At 36.6% G+C, this 14,927-nt stretch overlaps 1 long non-coding RNA gene across 1 annotated transcript; it reads left to right on the top strand.

Moving 5' to 3' along the window:
- Nucleotides 1-501: 501 nt before the first annotated feature.
- LOC140135558 (uncharacterized) lies at nt 502-7,169 on the top strand. The gene is made up of 3 exons (XR_011856538.1): nt 502-595; nt 4,598-4,860; nt 5,571-7,169. It is a non-coding gene; the product is annotated as an uncharacterized lncRNA (long non-coding RNA).
- The last annotated feature ends 7,758 nt before the right edge of the window (nt 7,170-14,927 follow it).

Genomic DNA, 14,927 nt, shown 5'->3' with positions numbered 1-14,927 from the left:
TCCGAGTAACTTGGGCATGCGTAAGCTTGTTTTTTCACACGTTCTGTCACATTCAGCCTTCGATACTTGATTCCCATATTCTCTTCTGTACTGTTATTCTCTGCCTGCACAGTGCTTGACAGTTCTGGCATTTGACTTAAACAAAGTTCTCCCAGTTTTGACTGAATCTGATCTGTTTCGCCATCAACCATATCTGGCCTTGCAAAACTTGTTGAAGGACCATGCATATCATCAGCAGGTAGAGGACGATTCCTTTGACGTTTTATATTCATTTTGTTGTCATTAATGTCTCTACTTGAAGGTGCTATCGCGTGTGGTCTTTTTTCGTTTCGATATGTCTTCCATTTTCATGAAAATGGATCAAAAAACAAGTGTTTTCTTTGTGCGTCACAGGAAAAATAATCTGTCATAAATAATTGATCTGCGCCTGCGTTGTGACAACCCGTCACCTCAAGTTCAAGTGTCAAAGGTCACTGCATCTGCGCATTGCACAGAGAGATAAATCGATGATCATCCTGAAACAAATTGATTGGAAGTTACGAGTCCAGATGCTCTTGAAATGAGACGAAAATACATACTTAAATTCACTAATATTGTGAGTAAATACTGAAGTAACAAGTGTAATGCTAGCATATATATTTACTAAGGTTGGAAATTGTCTTGACGTAGTTTAAGAGCTGTCGATTGACAAGATTTCAAGTCAAGTCAAGACACATCAGTGTTGTTGTTTTGTTCTAATAATCCGTCGCATATAAATTTTCATAAGCTTAACTGTTAACACGGCGGAACACGTCCCTTGTTCTAAGAAAACTCAAATCCGCTCTGCAGTATGTATACATGTATGTACATGATGTTTTACTGGTATGATAAAACTAGGAATTAATTGATATGTAAGCTAACTTGAAAGTTATCTGGTATGTTCCAGTTGGACGACTTCTGAATCTGAAGTGATACTGCATAACACACCTGGACCGGTGGAGTCATACACGTCTTCTGACTATTCTTTTGCTATTCTCGGACACGACATCATACCAAGATGAAGTTGATCAAGAAATATATCTACTATCCACAACAACACAATATTTACTGAGTGGATAGCAGATGGAGTGTGGACTAACTACCCGTCGTGATAGGTGTTGTTTACATCTGAATTTCCATTGCTTTACATGGTGTCATGCTTCACTGATTCTGATGCGTTTTGAGATAGCTCCATCCAACGCTCTGCAGGGTCTTTTGTTCTATTGTTTCCGATTAGAGCGCTGACATATTGGAAAATGTTGCCAATCAATATTCATGAGAGTGTACATTCAACGTCTAGTTTTCGAAATTGGGTGACTTGTGTTTGGCAGGTGTAAAATACATCTGACTGGGTGTTTTAATTACGTAACGCATAAAGGTTTTGGCATCATTGAATGGCTGCCTAGTGCTGTTATATGCTTAATTTATAATAATAATTATTTTCTTTATTCATCACTTTCTTTTCCTTTCTCTGCACTTATTCTTTCTTATTCCTACACTTTAGCAGTGGCGCCCGAAAAATGTTACCACAGGCCTATTGAAACTAAACTGTTGAAATATGGGACAAAAGTGGAATAAATACGCGCGAAGCACTAAAAAAATGGCATTTTGTGGCTAACATGGCCAAATATGAGGTTGATTTCGACAGAAACCCACACACAGGCGTCAACATGGGGTGGGGGTGTGGGAGATTGTATGGACAATCCAACCTGGCAAAATATTCGGGGGATTTATCCCCCCACCCTCCATCTATACGCCATCGCTCTCCGTCTCCCTCTCTCTTTCCTTCTCCCCATCTTCCTTTCTTTTTCTTTTTGTCTTCCTCCCCTCCCTACAATCACGATCACACATCCGCTTCTCCACTTTTCACCCCTCGACTCCTCCTTCACAGGCTTCACTACCTCAATTGCCTCTACTGGCCTTTAAAATGGATATCCGTGATATTAAGAAACCCATTTGACTTCATTGAACAGGCCATGATAACAACATAATATAGGCCTACTGCGAAGGAGTTAATTATTGATAGTGACACAGATAGACCTATATAGCAGCTATGGCACGTTGTTACGGTAATCGATCAATAACTCTATTGAATTGATTTAAGGGGGGTCGATCTTTTTTTTGTGCGTAATTATAGAGGGCCAGGGGATTCACTCTATCATTAAAAAAATTATTTGAAGAAGTCAAAGAGCCCTAGGAATAAAAACTGTAGTGTAATTCACACCAGATACAATTTCTTTATACGACAAAAATTAATTTTTGTAATCGATCAAAAACAAACGTTTTATATCAATTTTAAATTTAGCCTGAATCCAGAATTATGGTACCTCTCGCCTTTTTTAGGTCAAGGCTATTTTTACCATTATGCAGCGTAACCATTGTTGAAGCTATTTCACATACATGTACAAAACATTCTAGAGAAAGAACGAGGACTTATAGTGTTGAAATATCTTTTGTTGATTTCGAATGATAATGTTATGAAGTCGTAAATTTTAAGGTCACATTCCTAAAACCAAAACAAAACATTGCGACGCAGATAATTCCCGACTTACGCAATTTCATCATCACATCAGTGTCTTTATCATTTGTTTGAAACCTTTCCCAAACGTTCGTGCTATTTATGCATAAAAGGCTAATCTATCTTTACAAAACGCGTCTTTTTTTAGTAAACAAAAGGCTAAAGATGGCATTATGAGATTTATCTTTTATCATCACACTCCTCCGCTCAACTGCCACGGTGGCCGAGTGGTAAAGCGCTAGACGCAGAATCGAAGGAAGTTTAGAATCGCTGGTTCGAGTCCCGACGAAGCCTGTGGAAACTTTTTTTCTTCAAAATTCATGATCGCATTCGAAATGAGTCACTTGTCGGTAAATCATGTATCGTATCCTTAAATGAGGTGCCTAAATAAAGATGGGTCGTAAATAATTGTACTTCGACAGTATAGTGCATGATTTTGTGTGCTGGCGAACACGCAGTCACACCCTTGGGTTTAATCAGGACAATAGGTACCTCTCAGTCAAGTGGGCGCTTTCACATGACATTCTTTTGATCACTTATTGACAGTAGCCTGCCTGGTAAAGCGTTAATACGCTGTCAGGTTAGTTACCGATTTAATGGCGGAACTCTTTTGTCTTGAACAAAAGGTACCTCTCAATGAATAGCTTGGCGGATCTTCAAATCGGCACAAAGTTACAATGCTTTATGTAATCCATTGCGCCTCCACGAATATGATACCGTGGCTCCATCCTCATATCCTATCCATCGGTTATCAGTGGCCTGGATTGATGATAGATTTTTCAAAAAGAGCCCCATGCTTTATTTCCAACACAGATTTTATGTTTTTGGAAGGTTTGTCCACCCGTAGAATAGATTATTTTTGTCGCCTTAGTGGTAAAGCCATTAAAATTAATGTTTTTTCTTTCTTTTTTCTTTACTAGTTTGTAAAATTAAATTAGCATTATTAGTAGTTTTCGGTCTTTTACAACAGTGCTTGAGGAAAGGAGGAGGTCTGCCTCTTTTTATTCAAATGTTTAAAATATGAGATTCTGAGCTACAAAAATATAAAGTGATCCTTCATCTCTAATAAACTTGTATACGATACATCTATAATTTTTTCCCAAAGCAATAAAAAAATCGGACTTCACTATTATTTTTCAATTTGTGACATGTACAGTACACTTGCTCAAGAAGTCTAACCACAAATTTACTCACCGATAGCTTCACATTCGAGGCAAGAGACCATTGCAATCAAAATCTAGTCGGATGCATTGAAGCATGACACCGTGTCAATCACTAGAAGTTCAGAAGTGAATCGGCTGATTACGATGGGCGATTGCATAAAAAATGTTGCTAAATTTGCTCTTCAACAAAAGTTTAGACCGTTCAAAATAGGCAACCTTAACGTAAAAAGATACAGGTAACTCATCGAAATAACCTTCATCAAAATTTCAACATTTAAAACAGAATAAATAACATCTGTTGCCAAAAATGTCAACACTGATCGACTGAAAAACAAAAGTAATGGACTCTAGCATTGAATCGTACATCTACCGTGTGCAAATTTGAAGCTACATGTAGACAGGAGGGTGAAAGTGCATAGGAACAATGCCGGAAACTATGTCACGCTATTGTTCGACCTAGGCTACATATTTTTTAACGCATGCGTGTTCGTCAATACAGCTTTAGTCTCCTCCACCTTCGCAACACGGTACGTGGTGTGTCTGGAATCACACTGACGGCGGAGGAGAATACTAGCTGGTCAGACAGTTTAATTTTATCAAGCATATAATACCTGAACAATCACCGTCATTTGATCGATTTACTACAGAATATATTGTATATTAAAAATATAATTTTAATATTGTAAACCTGTTAACTTATATATTTGTGTACTAAAGTATAAGGACACGTGAATAAAATCATGTCGAAGACAAAATGGCCGCTAATCCGCCTATTGTCTAGACCTAGGATACATATTTCGAATGAGGGCAGCAGACTAGGATGCTTATCCCTTCCTCTAGATCCCTGATGTAGAGTTCTCGAATAACATGTATGTTTTATTCTCTTGACCTTTCACAGCATGTCTCCCATGGCACACGGCTGTAAATAATGGGGTAAACATCAGCTGCTAGATGGCAACATGTGACTTCAATACCAGCAGCCAATGCCAGGTGGCTAGTATGTATGCAATGGTTAACCAATCTATGGTGACTTCATCACAGTGCCAATGAGCCATCCGTCAACATCCTTCCTCATCATGTGCTGCAATCACATAGCTCTTTCCCCGCCCAGTATTCTAACGTGGGTAAGCACCATCATGCTGGTAGCGGTTGCTCAGGCAGGTAAGAATTAATGCAGTAAACTAAATATTAACAATACACCACATTTAACTATAAATTGAGCTAATTTTGGGTGATGAGACTTAGAAAAATGAAAGTTCATCACTAAAAATATGTGCCAATTTTCAAAAAAATGACCAAAAATCACTATACGCCACTATGGAATGCAGACGACGATATCTGACGGTGAAAACTGCCGCCCTCTCTAATTATAATTAATTTACATTGGCCGTGCGACATTTTCGAGAGAATAAAATCATTACATGTTCTATTCGCTGGTAGATCCGCCATGAGCTGTTGTGGCGTGTGGTGGTGAGCTGATTGACATGTAATCGTCAGTGCACGCGGGTTCGAATCCGAACGGTTCTGATTTTTTCTCTCCTTTATTATATAATGCCAGTTTGTCTGAGCTCCATTTCTTTAATTATTATATATTTTCTCAGGCATGTATCCTCTGGATCCTCGCATTTAATATTTAATGTCTCATATTGACTGATGTTCTGCCAGGACACAGCAGATAGGCTGCCCTCTCTAATTATAATTTTATGGAAAAGTTAGACAAATCTATTATGAAAATGTTGCAACATGGCTTTAACAGTGCCCACACATTGATCAGAGCATGAGATAGTGACGGGTTGTTTTTCTGAAAGCCAATTAATGTAGTAATGATTGCTAGTTTCACTCTGATTCTCTTTGTAAATGCTTGTTTTCAGTTGATATTCGACTTGCAAATGGAGCATATCCAAACCAAGGGCGAGTAGAGATCTTCCTTGATAATGCATGGGGGACAATCTGCGACGAAGAATGGGATGAAAGCGATGCAAGAGTCGTCTGCCGTCAGCTCAAGTTTACCGACACTGTCAGCGCCATCAGTGGCGCAGCAGGGATACCAACATTTGGTAAAGGTACAGGGCATATTCATCTGACCAAAGTACAGTGTAGCGGACAGGAAAGCAATATTTTAAGTTGTAAATACCAAAATAATATAATTGGGTGTAACCATGACAATGATGCAGGAGTGATATGCTCAGATGCGATTATCCTCAATTTCTCGTTGTTCGACCAAGAAAATTCCATCAAACACAAAACCAAATAAAGGCAAAAGATCAAGCTGGAGTGATATCGCCGTCAGCATCATATTCCCAGCTGCTATATTATTTGCAATATATTTAATATATCGTAGATTGTACGTCGGTGACACTCCACCCCCAACGCCCAATCGCACTAGGCAGCGGCAGAATCTGCATCGAACTGAACAGTACCGAGTCGTTCCCGCCCCGTACGGGACGATGAACGATCCCCATGCACCGACTGATCCTGATGCACCGCCCCCGTATGACCAGGTCATATCTGAACGTACTAAAGAAACAGTTCCAATTGTGACAGTTTCTGGAGATGATATGGAGCCTACCGTTGTATTCACGCCAACAACGCCCTCGGATGACGATACGGTTTCGTATAATGCCGACGAGGATAGGATGAGGTCATCTAGAGTGTAAGATATATCGGTGGGTTAGTGCAAGAAGACCCTTTCTGCAAAAGCTGCCAGGTGTCAAATTTTGTATACAATATACATTAGAATGCAGAATTTGTCAAATCTATTACAGGGCAGCTATTGCAGATAGGTCCTCCTTCCTCTAAGCCCTGGGTATGCATTGTGCCGTTGGGCAGGAAAAACCTATGTATCATTGGCCCCAGAACATGTTTAAAGCAAAACCCCTATAAATGTAACTGGTTGGCAGTTTTGTTCTAAAACATGTTTGTTCAGGGGCCACAAACACATATGAGCTTTTTCATGCCCAAAGATGTTCGGTTGAATTGAAATAGGGAAACAGCTTTATCCATCTTCCTTATTCACCATGCTGTGTTATCTTCCATAATCAATTGTACATAATCAATACTGGCTATTGATTGTGATGAAAAAGCTTTTCATAATAATTGTTGAACATGACGTGCATGCATTTGACCTGGTAACCTTTTGCAAGCATCAGGGTTTCCAATACACCATGCACAACTGTGTTGTGCACATACGTCAGACACAGTCTTTATCACCAGTGTGTATGTATAGTAACAGTATCTGTCAGAAAGTAAAATGTGTTTTATGGGTACAACCGACCCAGATTTTATAATTTGACTAGCTGTGTTTTGACCAAAATATATATTGATTTTGGCTGGAAAGTTTAAAAAAAAAATTTACAACATTTTCAAAATGTGACATGATCTGCTCAATTTTCAAAAATGCCTCCTTTGGCCCCCATGGACCAGATCCTGTCACAAATGTTTGCAAATATTTTGCAGACACATTTTGGCCATATTTTCAAGTTTTCAGTGATATTTGGGGTCATTTTATCAACAAAAAAATCCAGATTGCCCGACCCTGTAGACTTAAAAAGTCTGTCTGCCCGTAAAAGAAGAGGAAAATCGTTGAGGGCCTTGTCCTCAGCAAATGTTGCAATATGGCTTTATTGTTTTTGGGTACATGTGCTCCCATCATAAAACAAAGCCTCTGCTAGCCATTTACACGCAGATACTGTGTGTGTGGAGGGCAGAATTACTGTAAAGCACAATAATTTACACCACACACAATTTAAGTGAGTTGGAAATAACCATAATTACCGCAATAAATTTTGATTCAATTTTGGGAATCCATGTCACTAACAAGAACTTTCATGCACACTGACATTTCATGCTAATAACAGTTTAATTATAACTAGTCAAAGGATATTGACGGTTTCTTAACCCCCTGAGCACTACCTTCCGATCTAACATTGCCTCCGATTGGTCAATTACATGATATCTTCACTTTAATCACCAATCAGAATGGAGATTTGCAAATAATTCACCCCAATTTTTTTGCATGGTGAAATTATTCTAACAATGTTGCTGATTGGTCCAATTGATAATGAAAACTTCTTTTTGGCCAATCGACAGGTAGTTCTCATGGGGTTAAGAGCCAGCTGCATCCACCACTCAGAACTTATTTTTGTGACTTTATATAAATGTACTATTGACAAGCCTGGAAATAAGCAGACTGGAACCAGGAGCAATTTGTTTTTTAACATTAATCACTGGGATTTTGCAATATGCAAGCACCAGGAGCAATATTTGAAGAAACAGGAGCAATTTTTAAATAGTAAATAATTTTCTGCATATATAATAGCATTCCAGCACTACTGCATCAAGTAAGTACAAAAACTGTAACCAGGATCAATTTTTCTAAAATAAATTGCTCCTGGTTCATGTGAATTTTACAAGAACCAGGAGCAATTGGTGGCTTTACAAGGGCAAATGTGCTCCCCGTGCCCGCTTATTTCCTGGCTTGACTATTGATAAATATTGGTATGTACAGGAATATTTGATTAATATATTGCAAATTATGTTCAAGCAATAAATTGTAAATATTTCAGTTTGTGTTGATGTAGAGGAATATAAGGCCTAAAAAAATTGTTTGATTGGCGTAAAATTAAAAAAAAATTAGGGTAAGTCGGTTGGCAAGTTAAAAAAAATTCTTTTACACACATTTTAAGCTGTAAATTGCGTAAATTGGAACTTTTTAAACATTTTTTTTAAATTACAATTTTTTAAACATTTTTTTTGCAAAGAAAAAAGGGTCGGGCCTATTTTTGGGGTCTGTCGGTTTACGTAATCAAACAATTTTTTAAGGCCTAAATGTAAATTATATCTTTTTTTTTTTTTTTTGGAGGGGTCAGGGAAAAAAATTGTAAATAAAATACTTTGAATGAAATTTTTATCTTTAAATGTTTTTAAAATTTACCAGAATATATTACTTCAAGCCCTCTAATAAAGATTCACCAATTTTAATATTTTAATATTAATGCACTTTTATGATCTTGTACAGCAACACACAAAAGTAAATTATGTAAATCAATAATTTTGTATAATTAATAATTTATCAACGGTAATCAATTTTGTATAAAAATTAGTTTTATTTATTCATTACATATGATGGCATATGAATAGCATATAAATTATCTGCTTTTTCCAGTGAATAGTTTAAAAAAGGGTTGCAAGTGCTGAAAATTATATCCAAGATTACCTCATCTTCAGTATATTTGAAGTGCAAGTGCCAATACATAATATGGTCTTATACTGAGGTTTGTGACACCACGTTGTGGCAGGAGGAGAGTCTGGAAACCTGTCTCCTAAAGGGCTGCACAATTTCAATTTTTTTTAGTAGTTGACACCAAGTAGTAGCGACCAAGATGACTGATGACTGTTTGGAGGTCAAAATTTAATATAAAATGAAGGTTACTAATGCTGGTTTCATACTGCTTGGTTGCTTAGCGGACTGACACTTCATCGGCCTGATGCTTCATCTTGCACTTTTCTGCAAGTGGCAAGTCCCATGAGCAGCAGCGGCATGACACCACAGGAAGAATTTCGCATATCTTTCTGTCATTTCAGGAAAAGCCTTAAATCAGATTTGCATTCATCCCAAATGATTTTTTGTGTCATTTTAGATTAAGTTTACAATCACCATCCAGGACATACATGACACATGTTAAATACAAATTTAATATCTGATTGGTTTACTTGTGTAGGTAGCAAGTGGAAAATGATTTATATACATGTAAGATCAGGGTTTATGTTTTCAATGCATGTATCATACCAAGCTATCGCAAGAAGTGCGTCATTTTCTTTTGATTATTTCGCGTAAATACTTGCCGATATTGTATATCAATCAGGAGACATTACATGCTCCAGAGTAAAACGCAACCATCATTTAACTTAAGGCAGCTCTCTAACGATATTGCTAGCCACGATTTAATCATTAGAAATGTCACTCAACGGCCTGTCTTCCACCAGCCTCTAAAAACTACTTTGATTGGCTACATTGAGGGCTGCATCACATATTGAGCCAATCAGGGGTACACTATTTAGTCAGTATTAATGAAGGGAAGTAAGCTTTAAATTCCTAAGAGCTCTATTAAAAAGAGATCTATGCACTATTTTGATTGGTCATTCAGTTGATTATATCATGTAATTGACCAATCAGAGGCACCGAAAGAAAGGCAATAGGGCCCATGGGGTTTTATGGCTGCTAAGTTTTGATATTTAGGTGATTGCAGTAGCTTACTATTAATTGGATATAAGTTGTAAATTTTATTAAAGATTTTGTATGGCTTGCATTTGTTGTACATGTAGGCCTATTGGGCTATTTCAGTTGAAATCCATACACCCCCTGTGGAAGACTTGATATCTCCCCACACAGGGAATATGAATTTCAAATGGGGGAAACCTGAATAGGCGACTCCATTTGAAATTCACACTCCCTGTGTGGGAGATTAAGGTCATGTCTTCCATAGGGGGTGTATGGATTTCAACTGGAATAGCCCATTAAGTCATGTGTTGAGTGCAGGTAAAAAACAACAGCTTTCACTTTTAGTTGATTATTGCATAGTGTAGATGAAATGACTGACGAGAAATTTTACTCAAATAAGTATATTCTGTTTTTTAAGGAAACAAAGAAAAAATGTTCTCAATTGAGCAATTTTGTTTGTTTTTACAAGATTTAATTTACATATAAATCAAAGAGTCAACAACATTCCTTTGTAATGCCATCCCAATTGACTCATTATTAGGACATTTTGATCTCATTTTGATAAACATTTAAATTTTAAAAGTGCATTGTGGTCTTTTACACCACTTGTTATTGTTATATACTGCATGGTTTCCAAAATACAAACAATCATATTTCCCCTGCCCTTGGTACAATTCTCTAATCATGTATCAATTTTGTATAAAAATAATTTTATTGCAAAATTTTATGTATTAAATCGTCCTTTTTCAAAATTCAAACTATTTAGTGAAAAATGATCAATAATTGATATATAAATATTTATAAAAATGTGCCAGAATATGTATTCGGTAAAATTTGGTCTTTAAAAAAAATGACAATACACAAAGTGTATTCAGAATTTATGAACTGCTCAGTGGTGTATCAGGCAAATTTACCAAGGTGGGCAAAATTGCATTGTTGACCCTCAGACCGAGCTCCAAGAAAGATTTTACTGGGACAAATGCACACAGAAATATCATTTGTCATGCTAAAACATGGACCGAAATGAGGTTAAATTTAATCTGAAACAGGCCAAATGGAAGAATGTTTTGATATTTCAAGCCAGGAACTTTCTGCTTGCGCCACTCTCCTGGGTCGGTACACCACTGGACCTGTTATATCGTTCTTGTACTTTGTCTGTTATATTTCAAAAAGGCTGAAATCTAATTTGTTTCAGGGAACTAGTGCAGATATGTGTAGAAACAAGAGTAGTTCAGTAGTGTAAACTATAAATGAGCCAGAGTTTCTTCTTGTGGATTAACACAAAGAACATATCAGTGAATTTGTTGAATTACATCAAATACTGGAACTTCTTTGATTGTGCAACTTGCTTTGTTGCATCTAATGCCGTCAGACTAATTCAATCAACTGATCCGCTGAGCTGGTCATGTGACAGTTAAGGACTAATTTTGATAGCCTGGTATCATGCTTGAGATAAATTATGTCATAGCTCTGTGGGTAAATTGCCTTAAGAAGTCTGATACAGAAGTCTGATGGTAGGGCGGTCTTTGCTTTGCAATCGCTGGATTGCAAGTTTGAGCTCCTGCAGCGCGTCATCGTGTTGTGCATTCTCTGAAATGTCGAGCTGTTATAGATATTGTCCATTGGGCGCTGCCCAAAGGTATGAGCATGCCTTGGGCATTGTATGGCAGCTAACATATTCTACAACAGCGGAATAAATATAAAGCGCTTTGATAAACATGAAAGACACTGTATAAATGCCAACATTTATAGCATCAGATGCAACATAGCAAGTTGCACATTCAAGGAAGTCAACAAATTTGTGATTTTAATGACTGGGTGACTATTTTTGACATATTGAGTAGATGCGTAGAGCTGTATATGTTATCAAATACTGCTCTATGGAAAGATGCATTATTTTGCTTGCTCGAGTCCTGATGGGACCAGGCTTTAGCAAAATACTCAGGCTAAGGATGGTAGGTATAAGCATGCAGTACTTTAACGAAAGAATGACTATAGTTTGATCAGCTCTTAATCGGTGAGCCTTGTGACATCGCAGTATTAATATCAATATATTTTATTTTGAGAATTGTCTTGTGATATCTTGCAAGAAGCATCACAAATTATTAATTAAAGTCCAATACTTTTGTCTACTTTCTTTAATCCTCAAAATGTAGATCAGATAGGTAAACTATTTCACTCTCAACCAGGCCCGTACACAATGCAACGCACCCCCACCCCCAAATTTTGAAAAGTATACAAAAAGTCAGGTTTTTTACACTTTGTCCACTTTTTACAAAATCTCCCCTCCTGAAAAAAAGTCTACTTTTTCAAAATCAGCACCCCCAAATGAAATCCTGCGTACTGGCCTGCTCTCAACTTTTCGGTGTAGTGGTAAAAGCCTAATATTTCCCGCCAATTAGAGCTGATCTAACTATAATTGAAAATTGTAAAACTCTAGACTCACCCTTAGGTCTTATTAAATAGGAAATTGTAGTTTGTGAATTAGTTACAATACTGAGTTGACTTCAAATGCACTGTATTGTAGACTTGACCTAGGCTGAAACAGAGAAATTATTATCTGCAGCTTGCAGAACTAAAACAACTTTGTATACATTGTTAAATTTTTCAAACATTTTGAAATCCCCCAATTTTTGTACATGTGGATATCATTCTTCTTTTCATATAACAAACTTTCAACTTTTCAACTACTTGTATAGAACTTTGTGTACATGTAAATTAAATTCCAAAATACAGTAAGCCAAAGAATTAAGGTACCAGTTATGTTCACTCTGTGTATATCTATATCCTAAACAAAGACAGATATATCATAATTGGAACCAGCAGCCAATAGCTGTCTCTTTTAGCTCAAATTTAAGACCTCATTTGTTGAAATTGTTCAAGAAATAAAGACACGACGATCCAAAAAAGTCAAAGAAGATGCCAATTTAAAAGTTGCAGTTTGCTCCAATGCATGCCCTATTGATTTGTACACAAAGCGTTCGCGAACAAGAGAACTAGCCCTGTGTTCTATTGATTAGGACGTTAAAATCTAGCGTTGTGCTTTCATTGATTAGAACATGAAATTGCAACTTTTGATTTTGTTTCTTCATTAGGTTTTAGATCACCATTCCTTTAATTCTCAACCAATTTCAACAATACAAATAAGGTCTTAAATCAGACCAGATCAAATCTTTATTTAGGATATACAGGGGTGAACATAACTGGTACCTTAATTCTTTGGCTTACTGTAATGGAAAATGTAAATAAAGAACATTCCATTTTTCTACAGGGTGGTTGTACATGTATAGCATAGGCTGCACTTAAGGTGTACTGTACTGTTGTTACCAGAGAAATATCTTTTATTTATTATATAGCGTAATCTATGTAATGGTATCTTGCTTGATAGTGAACAAAAATGTCTTTGAAAAAAAACCCCATCTTTCAAAAGTTGTTGTTAATTTTGATTATTTATTGGTTGCATTACCATTTATGTCCAAAACATTCAATTGTTATGGTATCATCTAAAGAGCAATGCCTGCTGTATACATTTTATTTGATGTAGAATATTTGATGCAACATGTCTGTTATTTTTATTCCCATGTTTAAATTCTAATGACAATGTTTGATGATGCAAAATCGATAATAGATGGTCACCAAACATTCAACATCAAATTTAATTGATTTTCCATCATCAAACATTAGAAGGTAAAAACAAATTGAAATAGATTAAATAACGTTGAAAATTTTACCTCTTTACTCGCCCTGCCCCCACTTTTTAGATTTTGGAGCGCACTGGGCAAAAAAAATTGGGGTCAACAATTTACAACTTCCATAAGTAGAAAATATTTCTGGCGGTACATTTACAAGTTTGTGTCCCCTGGTTATGTCACTGTTTATAAATAGTTCCTGCCTTTTGGTGTAGTTGTTCACAAATATAATAACGTACCGTGTTATTCTTGTATCAAGGACTTTCTTATGATTTTTTTCTGTATATTTGTCAAGTTTACATGTATATGCACCCTCTATTTAGATGCAACATGGTTCTTCGAAGAGATGATAAGTACCTAGTACCAAACTACTACTGGGCTGGGTTTAAACCTATCTTGAAGGGATTCTGAATAATATGGGGTGCATAAATCGTCACCAAACTGATTCATTTTGCCAGTACTACTAGGACGGTTTAGACCTATGATAAAGAGATTTTGAAATATGGGATGCATAAATCGTCACCAAACTGATTCGTTTTGCAAGTACTATTGGCAGGTTTTATATCTATCTTAAAGATATTTTGAATTATGGTACGGACGGTGCACAAATTGTCACCAAACTGATTAGTTTGCCAGTACTACTGGGACGGGGTTAAACCTATCATAAAGAGATTCTGCATTATGGGTTGTATAAATCGTCACCAAACTGATTTGCTTTGCTAGTACTATTGGGACGGTTTAGCCTATCATAAAGAGATTCTGCATTACGGGTTGTATAAATCGTCACCAAACTGATTTGCTTTGCTAGTACTATTGGGACGGTTTAGCCTATCATAAAGAGATTCTGCATTACGGGTTGTATAAATCGTCACCAAACTGATTTGCTTTGCTAGTACTATTGGGACGGTTTAGCCTATCATAAAGAGATTCTGCATTATGGGTTGTATAAATCGTCACCAAACTGATTTGCTTTGCTAGTACTATTGGGACGGTTTAGCCTATCATAAAGAGATTCTGCATTATGGGTTGTATAAATCGTCACCAAACTGATTTGCTTTGCTAGTACTATTGGGACGGTTTAGCCTATCATAAAGAGATTCTGAATTATGGGTTGCGCAAATCGTGACCAAACTGATCCGTTTTGCCGGTATGTGTTATGTTAATTAAAGTTATATTGGTTTTTTCTGTCAAAAATTTGGGTCTATAAATGACCCCTTTTGAAATATTTCAAGCCCTGGGATGTTTATTAGGAACAATACAGTATTGTAATTTCAAGGTGGAATGCTGAAATTTTATTGTATTACTAAAATATAACACAG

The sequence above is a fragment of the Amphiura filiformis genome, chromosome 16 (assembly GCF_039555335.1).
Source record: "Amphiura filiformis chromosome 16, Afil_fr2py, whole genome shotgun sequence".
Taxonomy (NCBI): Eukaryota; Metazoa; Echinodermata; class Ophiuroidea; order Amphilepidida; family Amphiuridae; genus Amphiura; species Amphiura filiformis.
Note: the sequence above shows the minus strand (reverse complement) of the source record. Positions and strands in the feature narration are given on the sequence as shown.